Here is an 11,409-nt window from a genome sequence, read left to right as displayed (position 1 = left end):
TATCAGCATTTAGCTAAGAGCAAAGGGATTGTGGCTGCACAAATGGGGGTGCCTTCAACAGCTGACACTTAAGCCTACAGCATCTCAGGTTTTTTTTTAAGCTACTTCTTATTAAGACTATTTGTAGTCATTGGAGCTTTTTTGTTTATTAGAAATGTTCCATTTAAAGACAATAAATAAGTGGTAACTTTGGTGAAGGGTAAGACAGTACACAGTACTGGGGAATCCAGCACAACTTGTATAAGGCAAGGCCATGGCAGCTCCATAGACACATCCAAACTCCCTTAGGGACCCAATTGCTGGGCTGACTCTGGGGACCATAGTCTTGGGGAACATCTAGCTCAATTGGCATAACATAGCTTATAAAGAAAATGTTCTACACTCTACTTTGGTGAGTAGCATCTGAGGTCTTAAAAGCCTATGAGCTGCCATCTAGGATACTCCACTGGTCTCACCCCTTCAGGAGGAGGGAAGAATGAAGAAAACTAAAGATACAAGGAAAAGATTAGTTCAAAGGACTAATGGACCACATCTGCCATGGCTTCCACCAGACTTGAGTCCAGGATAACTGGATGGTGCCTGGCTACCAGCACTGACTGCTCTGACAAGGATCACAATAGAGGTCCTGGACAGAGCTGGAGAAAAATGTAGAACAAAATTCTAACTCAAAAAGAAAGACCAGACTTGCTGACCTGACACAGACGGGAGAAGCCCCGAGAGTACGGCCCCCCCGGACACCCTTTTACCTTAGTAACGAAGTCACTCCTGAGTTTCACCCTTCAGCCAAAGAGTAGACAGGCCCATAAAACAAAACGAGTCTAAAGGGGCATACCAGCCCTGGGGCAAGGACTAGAAGGCAGGAGGGGACAGGAAAGCTGGTAATAGGGAACCGAAGGTTTAGAAGGGAGAGTGTTGACATGTTGTGAGGCTGTTAACCAATGTCATAAAACAATATGTATAGTAACTGTTTAATGAGAAGCTAGTTTGTTCTGTAAACCTTCATCTAAACCTGCAATAAAAAAAGAAGTTTCCATTTAAAATCACATGTATTCATCATCAGAACCTAAAAAATTAAAAAAAAAAAATCTAAAATGTCAACTGAGATGAGGTTGACAACCCAGAAAAACAATAAATAATTTTTCTGTCGCAACTTACCTTACATCATATATTACTTGCCATCATGTTTATCCAAATTAATTAGAGTAACGCATATTTTTTTATTTCAAATGATTTAATGCAGGAAAGCTAAATCCTTGAAATACAGCTACCAACTCTTACAGAAAGGAAATACAGGGATTCATAACAAGAGCTATTAAGATGTATATAATGCCTTTTGAACCCTTAATGGAACTAAGGGTATTACTAAAGAAATACTTGAACAGAAGAAAAAATGTGAAAAAGATATCCATTGAATGAAGGCACTCATTGTCAAACTGTCTAATTTTCATGAGCTTATTTTAACCTTAAATTAGAATACATGATCAAGTAAGACTGAATATACTGATGGGAACATTGGGGAAGAATATTTGAAATGAGAATTGTGTCAGTATCTCTGAAGTAGATGATTGTTGTTCATAAAGGAAATAACCACAAGCCCAGCTATCTTGTGCTAGCCCCCAGTGGCCTTCATCTCTTGGTATTTATTTCCTTGTGTAGTTTCCTCCCACATTGAATTAAACAGACTTAGTGATGAATAGAATATGGTAGTAATGACGGTATTTCATTTTTGAAGGTAGGTCATCGAAGGCACACAACTCCTGCACTGGTTTCTTTCATAGCTTTCTCTGGGACAGGCCTGCTGCCATGTTGTAAGGACACTGAATGAGCTTCATTGAAAGTGCACGTGAAGAGGAACCGACTCACCAGCAAAGTGAGCGAGCTGCCTTGATGTGAATTCTCCAGCTCTAGTCAAGCCTTCCGATGACAGTAGCCTCAGCCAACATCGGACTGCAAACCCATGAGAGACCCTGAGCCAGAATATCCCAGCGGAGCTCCTCCCAAATTCCTAATCTCCAGAAACTGAGAAATAATGAGTGTTGTTATTTTAGGCCATTAAGCTTTGAAGCGATTTGTTATGCAGTAACAGATAACTAATATGCACAGAATGTTAGTTTGATGGAATATTACATAGTTATAAAAAAAAAAAGATTTACAACTTTCTCTTACCATGCATCTGCCAGTAAAAAATTACTTCAAGAATTTCCTGAATCATACCACGTTATATCATCTATACTGCAATTACCCTATTCTAAGTCATAATAACTCATAATACCATTAACCCTTACCCAAACTAAAACAGCATTTGAGTTAGCCCTTCTAAAGGTAAAGGTTATAGCCTAGGAAACCCTATAAGGCAGTTGTACTCTGGCCTGTAAGGTTGCTATGAATTAGAATCAATAGCACACAACAACAGCAATCCCTTCAACAACCCCTTCATGGCACAAGGAATAAAATCTAAACACCTTTAACTATAACCTCTTGCATAATCTTGCCTTTGCCTACCTCTGTCAGCCCCATCTCCTACCATTTTCTATTCTATCCTAATGTTCCAGCAATGAGCTTATGGCATTTTTATAGCTTCAAACAACCCATGCTTTTGCACTTGCTATTTCATATGCCTGAAACTTCCCTTTTCCCAGATCATTACATTGTCTGGCTTGCATCAAAGGGGGCCTGCTTATTACCACATTAATAGCTCATTGTCTATTTACACAGTTTCACATATACACATACACACACACAGGCGTGAGACTGTAAGTCCTTGAGTCCTCAAAAGCAGGGCCATTTTCTGCTTTATTCTTTGTGCTTAAAGCAGTGCCTGGCACATGGAAAAAAAAACCTGTTGCCATCGAGTTGATTTAACTCATAGCGACCTGCACAACAGAGTAGAACTGCCGCATAGATTTTCCAAGGAGCGCCTGGTAGATTCGAACTGCCGACCTTTTACCTAGCAGCTGGAGCACATAACCACTAAGCCACAAGGATTTCCATCTGGCACATAGTGCATAATAAATACTTGTGGAATGAATGGATGATCTATGTAAAATATACATAAATAGAAGCAAAGGAGACTGTACAAGTGAAAATAACTGGTGGAGATGTAATTTTTTTCTTTTTGAATTTATCTTAATATCATTTTTATATTTTTTTTACAAATCCTTCACATAAAAATCATTATCTATGATGAAGTAGAAAAAAATAGCTGGCAAAAGCTAACTCTCATTACTTTCTGAGGATACCGGAGAATTTTCCTTCCCGTGATGCTTTGCCCTTTGGTTTTTTAGCTATCTGAAAGAATTTAAACCGAAAATGGCCCCTGATGCATAGCGTGTGTAATTCACTGCCTTCCATTCTGCTAAACTATTTCCAAGGAGGAAAAATCCTGACTTGTACACATCCACTGGGGCTCTTTTCAAATGTGAATCATGGCTGTACCAATTCTGACATCTCACTCTCTGTCCCCAAGGGAGAGAGATAAAATTCTTCATCCTGTCCATGTTAAGGAAAGTTCTCACAAACATTAAATCTTTACCATTCCAGAAACATTTACGAAAATACCAGCTAAATGCAAGGCATGTTTTGGGGGTGTTGTGGAAGGAAACAGAGATATTTATTTATTTAGCCAAACTCTAGCTCCCTCCCAAATGATTTGAAATAGCTCATAACAAAAAGACATTCAAGAAGAAGAAAAAGAAAGATGTGGAGGAGGAGGAGGCAGAGGAGGAAAACCAAAAGAAGAAATAATTGAGGACCAGTAAAATGTAAACAGAACTAGAAAATTGTGTGAATAGAACTAGAAGGATAACACCATGTGCAGACAAGGAGAATCCACATCCCGGAAGTCAACGATCCTTGAAGATAAACTTTATAGACACCTCTGTTCCTGCCTTCCAGCAGCTTAAAATTAAGCAGATAAATTAAGACATGGATATAAGTAACAAAAGAAATTAAATTTTGAGCATCATAAATCAAAAAATCAATTTTGACTTGTAACACCCTATAGAGCGGAGTAGAATTGCCCCCATAGGGTTTCCAAGGAGTGGTTGGTGGATTCAAACTGCTGACCTTCTAGTCAGCAGCCATAGCTCATAACCTCTACGACACCGGGGCTCCAAAGATAAACCCGTTGTCATCGAGTGGATTCCGACTCATAGCGACTCTATAGGAAGGGGTAGAACTGCCCCACAGGGTTTCAGAGTAGCTGCTGGTGGATTTGAACTACCAGACCTTCTGGTTAGCAGCTGTCATGGATTGAATTATGTTGCCCAAAAATGTGCCACAATTCCCAGCATTCTGCAGTTGTCCTCCATTTTGTGATTGTAATTTTATGTTTAAAAGGATTAGAGTGGGATTGTAACACCCTTACCAGGTCACATACCTGATCCAATATAAAGGGAGCTTCTCTGGGGTGTGGCCTACACCACCTTTTATCTCTCAAGAGATGAAAGGAAAGTAAGAGAGTTGGGGACCTCGTACCACCAAGAAAGCAGTGCTGGGAGCAGAGCGTGCCCTTTGGATCCGATGTTCCTGTGCTGAGATGCTCCCAGACCAAGGTAAGACTGATGCATCACAAGGACCTTACTCCAGAGCCAACACTGACAGAAAGCCTTCCCATGGAGCCGGCACCCTGAATTTGGACTTCTAGCCTACTGGACTGTGAAAGGATAAACTTCTCTCTGTTAAAGCCATGCACTTGTGGTATTTCTGTTATAGTAGCGCTAGATAACTAAGACAACAGCCTAGCTCTTCAGTAACTACAAAGTAACATCATGACTGCATATGTGACCCTTGACTGGTGCAAAAGCTAAATTGTGAGAGCTATGACTGTCATGTAAAAACTCCCACATAAGACTCACAGTATCTCTCAGGCCATTATCACAGAACATGCCTCAGAAAACATTCCATAAGTATGCTTCAAAGCTGGATGGCAAAGGAGAAACAGTGTGGTGTACTAGTTAAGAGCATGGGCTTTAGAGCTGGTCTATGAGGTTTGAATCCTAGTCCTGCAACAATCCTTGTTTTATAACTTTGAGCAAGTTACTTAACCTTAATTCCTCATCTGCAAAATGGGGATGATAGTAATACATACCTTGTAATATGGTTGTAATTAAGGAATAAATAATACATATAAAGCACCTAGAAGAGTGCCTGGGACATAGCAACTATTGAGGTAGCACTAGAATCTCCTTGTGGAAAAACAAAATGACAAAGTTAATTGCTTCCTAATTTAAAGCTATGAATAAAATTTTACATTCAGTTTACTAATTTCTTTTAGATGATGTAAGATTGTAGTGTGGGCCATTGTAAAATAAAGCAGTGAGAGTTTTTCCTGAAAATTTGATCATGATACTAGAAAAGATCTGAGCTATCAGTTGCTGAACCCTTAATTAGATAAGCAGATTGAGGCCTAGGGAGATATTTAACCAAAGTTCTATAACAGAATAGCACTAGAATCCAGGATAGACACTTAATTCTTGGTTCTCTTTCCACAACACAGTGTTGTCTAGACTGGGACTGCTTTTTGAATACTCTTGGTTTTCTAGTCAGTCATCCTGAAGGCACTTGAATCTATTAAGAAGTTTCTAATTCAACAGATATTTCTTGTGCTTCGATGATGGTAGAACTGTGCTAGAAGCTGGTGAGCAATGAAAGTCTGATTCCCATGTTTCTGAATCTCACACTATAGTGGAGGAGGCAGATATTTATGAAAGAATCATGCAAATAAATGCCAATTACAAGTGTAAAAAAGTCTAGAAAGCCTGCATGGTCTTATGAGGGCATTGAATAGAGGAATTTGAAGCATCAGAGTCGGTCAAGGAAAGCTTCCCTAAGGAATGACAATCTTGATAAATCTGAGGAATGAATAGGAATTAACTGGGCGGGGTTGAGGGAAGGAGGGAGCTTATGAGTATTCCAGACAAAGGGACCAGCGAAGACCCTATAGCAGGTGGAAGAGTAGAAGGCCTTGGAGGCTAAGCAAGGATGTGAGGTGTAGGGGGGAGGGTATGTGTAAGATGAGGCTGGAGAAGTACGTAGAAGCCAGGTCCATGCAAGTCTTGAAGATCATATAAAAGATTTCTTTAGTTTTATTCTAAAAGAAATGGGAAGCTTTTGGAATGTCATAATCAGGGGGACGGTATGATGAAAATTCACTTTCCAAAATATTAACCTCCTGCAATGTGCTGATTGAAGCAAGACAAGAGTAGACACTAGGAACTTCGTTAGGGTGATGGCAGTGTAAATGGAGAGAGGTGGATGAATTAAAGACATGTAGGCAGTGAAATGGACGTATTGGCCATTTTGAATCAGACAATCATATGGTCTACTATGCTGGCAATGACAAATTGAAGAGGAATGGCACTGCATTCATCATCATAAAGAACATTTCAAGATCGGTCCTGAAATGCAACACAGCCAGTGATAGGATAATATCCATAACACCTACAAGAAAGACCAGTTAATTAAGACTATTATTCAAATTTACTCACCAACCACTAAGGCCTAAGATGAAGAAACTGGAGATTTTACCAATTTCTGCAGTCTGAAATTGATTGAACACGCAATCAGAATGCATTGATAATTACTGGTGATTGGAATTCGAAAGCTGGAAACAAAGAAGGATCGGTAGTTGGAAAACATGGCCTTGGTAATTGAAATGATACTGGAGAGCAAATAATAGAGTTTTACAAGGCCAACAACTTCATTGCAAATATTTTCTTTTTTTAATTAATTTTTATTGTGCTTTAAGTGAAGGTTTACAAATGAAGTCAGTCTCTCATACAAAAATGTATACACTCCTTGCTCAAAAAAAAAAAACAAACCAAACCCAGTGCCGTTGAGTCGATTCCAACTCATAGTATGAGTCACTCCTTGCTATATACTCCTAACTGCTCTCCCCCTAATGAGACAGCACACTCCTTCCCTCCACCCTCTCTCCTCATGTCCATTCAGGCAGCTTCTGGCCCCCTCTGCCCTCTCATCGCCCCTCCAGACAGATGTTAACACAGTCTCATGTGTCTATTTGATCCAAGAAGCCCATTCTTTACCAATATTATTTTCCATCCCATATTCCAGTCCAATCCCTGTCTGAAGAGTTGGCCCCAGGAATGGTTCCTGTCTTGGGCTAACAGATGGTATGGGGCCCATGATGTCTGGGGTCATTCTAGTCCCAGCCTGACCATGAAGTCTGGTCTTTTTACGAGAATTTGGGGTCTGCATCCCACTGCTCTCCTGCTCCCTCAGGGGTTCTCTGTTCCCTGTCAAGGCAGTCATTGGTTGTGGCCAGGCACCATTTAGTTCTTCTGGCCTCAGGCTGATGTAGTCTCTGGTTTACCTGGTCCTTTCTGTCTCTTAGGCTCATAGCTACTTTGTGCCTTGGGTGTTTTTCATTCTTCCTTGTTCCAGGTGGGTTGAGACCAAATGATGCATCTTAGGTGGCCGCTTGCTAGCGTTTAAGACCCCAGACACCACTCCCCAAAGTGGGATGCAGAATGTTTTCTTAATATATTTTATTATGCCAATTACTTAGATGTCCCCTGAAGCTATGGTCCCCAAATCCCCGCTCCTGCTTCACCGGCCTTCGAAGCGTTCAGTTTATTCAGGAAACTTCTTTGCTTTTGGTTTAGTCCAGTTGCGATGACCACTTCTGTATTGCGTGTTGTCTTTCCCTTCACCTAAAATAAAACTTATCTACTATATAATTAGTGAAAACCCCTCTGCCTCCCTCCTTCCCTCCCCCCTCTCATAACCATCAAAGAATATTTTCTTTTCTGTTTAAACTATTTCTTTGGTTCTTATAATAGTGGTCTTATACAATATTTGCCCTTTTGCAACTGATTAATTTCACTTACCATAATGTCTTCCAGGTTTCTGCATGTTATGAAATGTTTCATGGATTCATCATTGTTCTTTATCAATGCATAGTTGTTGTTTTTTTTAGTATTCCATTGTGTGAACATACCATAATTTCTTTATCCATTCATCCGTTAATGAGCATCTTGGTTGCTTCCATCTTTTGGTATTGTAGACAGTGCTGCAATGAACGTGGGTGTGCATATATCTGTTGGTGTAAAGGCTCTTATTTCTCGAGGATATGTTTCAAGGAATGGGATTGCTGGATAGTATGGTGTAGTTCTGTTTCTAGTTTTTTAAGGAAGCGCCAAATTGATTTCCAAAGTGGTTGTACCATTTTACATTCCCACCAGCAGTGTTTAAGTGTTCCAGTCTCTCCACAACCTCTCCAACATTGATTATTTTGTGTTTTTTAGATTAATGCCAGCCTTGTTGGAGTGAGATGGAAACTCACCGTAGTTTTGATTTGCATTTCTCTAATGGGTAATAATTGTGAGCATTTCCTCATGTATTTGTTAACAGCCTGAATGTCTTCTTTAGTGAAGTGCCTGTTCATATCGTTTCCCCATTTTTTAATTGCGTTATTTGTCTTTTGGTAGTTGAGTTTTTGCAGTATCATGTAGATTTTAGAGATCAGACACTGATTGGAAATGTCATAGCTAAAAACTCTTTCCCAGTCTGTAGGTAATCTTTTTACTCATTTGGTGAAGTCTTTGGATGAGCATAGGTGTTTGATTTTTAGCAGCTCCCGGTTACCCAGTTATCTGGTTTCGTTTCTAGATTTTTAGTAATGTTCTGTGTACTGTTTGTGCCATGTATTAAGGCTCCTAGCATTGCCTCTATTTTTTCTTCCCATGATCTTTATCGTTTTAGATATTATATTTAGGCCTTTGATCCATTTTGAGTTAGTTTTTGTGCATGGTGTGAGGTATGGGCCTTGTTTCATTTTTTTGCAGGTGGATATCCAGTTATACCAGCACCATTTGTTGAAGACTGTCTTTTCACCCAATTAACTGGCTTTGGGCCTTTGTCAAACATCAGCTGCTCAAATGTGGAGGGATTTATATCTGGATTCTCAGTTCTGTACCATTGGCCTATGAATCTGTTGTTGTACCAGTACCAGGCTGTTTTGACTACTGTGCCAGTATAATATGTTCTAAAGTTAGGTAGAGTGAGGCCTCCCACTTTGTTCTTCTTTTTCAATAATGCTTTATGTATCCAGGGTCTCTTGCCCTTCCATATAAAGTTGGTGATTTGTTTCTCTATCTCATTAAAAAATGTCGTTGGAATTTGGTTCAGAATTGCATTGTACCTATAGATTGCTTTTGGCAGAATAGACATTTTTACAATGTTAAGTCTTCCTATCCATGAGCAAGGTATGTTTTTCCACTTACGTTGGTCTCTTTTCATTTCTTGCAGCAGTGTCTTGTAGTTTTCTTTGTAGAAGTCTTTTACATCTCTGGTAAGATTTATTCCAAAGTATTTTATCTTCTTGGGGGCTACTGTAAATGGTATTGATTTGGTGCTTTCCTGTTCAATGTTCTTTTTGTTAGTGTAGAGGAGTCCAACTGATTTTTGTACCTTTATCTTGTATCCTGATACTCTGTTGAACTCTTCTATTAGTTTCAGTAGCTTTCTTGAGAATTCTTTAGGGTTTTCTATGTATAAGATCATGTTACCTGCAAATAGAGATACTTTTACTTCTTCCTTGCCAATCTGGATGTCCTTTATTTCTTTGTCTAGCCTAATTGCTCTGGCTAGGACCTCCAGCACAATGTTGAATAAGAGTGGTGGTAAAGGGCATCCTTGGCTGGTTCCCTTTCTCAAGGGGAGTGCTTTCAGACTCTCTCCATTTAGGATGATGTTGGCTATTGGCTTTGCATAAATGCCCTTTATTATGTTGAGGAGTTCTCCTTCTATTCCTGTTTTTCTGAGAGTTTTTATCATGCATTGCTGTTGAACTTTGTCGAATGGGTTTTCTGCATCAATTGATAAAACCATGTGGTTCTTGTCTTTGTTTTATTTATATGATGGATTACATTATTTGTTTTTCTAACATTGAACCATCCCTGCATACCTGGTATGAATCCCATTTGATCATGGTGAATTATTTTTTTGATGTGTTGTTGAATTCTATTGGCTAGAATTTTGTTGAGGATTTTTGCATCTAAGTTCATGAGGGATATAGGTCTGTAATTTTCTTTTTTTGTGGTGTCTTTACCTGGTTTTGGTATCAGGGATATGGTGGCTTCATAGAATGAGTTGGGTAGTATTCTGTCCTTTTCTATACTCTGAAACACCTTTCGTAGTACTGGTGTTAACTCTTCTCTGAAAGTTTGATAGAACTCTGTAGTGAAGCTGTCTGGGCCAGGGCTTTTTTTTGTTGGGAGTTTTTTGATTACCTTTTCAATCTCTTCTTTTGTTATGGGTCTATTTAGTTGTTCTACCTCAGATTATGTTAGTTTAGGTAGGTAGTGTGTTTCTAGGAATTCATCCATTTCTTCTAGGTTTTCAAATTTGTTAGAGTACAATTTTTCATAGCAATCTGATATGATTCCTTTAATTTCAGTTGGGTCTGTTGTAATATGGACCATCTCATTTATTATTCAGGTTACTTGCTTCCTCTCCTGTTTTTGTTTTGTCAGTTTGGCCAGTGGTTTATCAACTTTGTGAATTTTTTACAAAGAACCAGCTTTTGGTCTTGTTAGTTCTTTCAATTGTTTTTCTGTTTTCTATTTCATTTAATTCTACTCTAATTTTTATTATTTGCTTTCTTCTGGTGCCTGAGGATTTCTTTTGTGGCTCTCCTTCTAACTCTTCAAGTTGTAGGGATAATTCTTTGATTTTGGCCTTTTGTTCTTTTTGGATGTGTGCATTTATTGATATAAATTGACCTGTGAACACTGCTTTCACTGTGTCCCAAAGGTTCTGTTTTCACTGTGTCCCAAAGGAAGTGTTTTCATTCTCATTGGATCTATGAATTTCTTTATTCCATCCTTAATGTCTTCTCTAACAGTCTTTTTTGAGCACGACATTGTTCAGTTTCCACGCGTTTGATTTCTTTTCCCTGCTTTTTCTGTTATTGATTTCTACTTTTAGGCCGTATGGTCAGAGAAGATGCTCTGTAATATTTCAGTGTTTTGGATTCTGCTAAGGCTTGCTTTATGACCTAATATGTAGTCTACTCTAGAGAAAGTTCCATGTGCATTGGAAAAGAAAGTATACTTGGCTGTTGTTGGGTGGAGTGGTCTGTATATGTCTATGAGGTCAAGTTGTTTGATTGTGGCAATTGGATCTTCTGTGTCTTTACTGAGCTTCTTACTGGATGTCCTGTCCTTCACCGAAAGTGGTGTGTTGAAGTCTCCTAATATAATTGTGGAGCTGTCTATCTCACTTTTCAGTGCTGTTAGAGTTTGTTTTATGTATCTTGCAGCCCTGTCATTGGGTGCATGAATATTTAATATAGTTATATCTTCTTGGTATATTGTCCCTTTAATCATTATATATAGTGTCCTTCCTTATCTTTATGATGGATTTAACTTTAAATTCTATTTTGTC

Source organism: Loxodonta africana, chromosome 19, assembly GCF_030014295.1.
Source record: "Loxodonta africana isolate mLoxAfr1 chromosome 19, mLoxAfr1.hap2, whole genome shotgun sequence".
NCBI classification, from domain to species: Eukaryota; Metazoa; Chordata; class Mammalia; order Proboscidea; family Elephantidae; genus Loxodonta; species Loxodonta africana.
Note: the sequence above shows the minus strand (reverse complement) of the source record.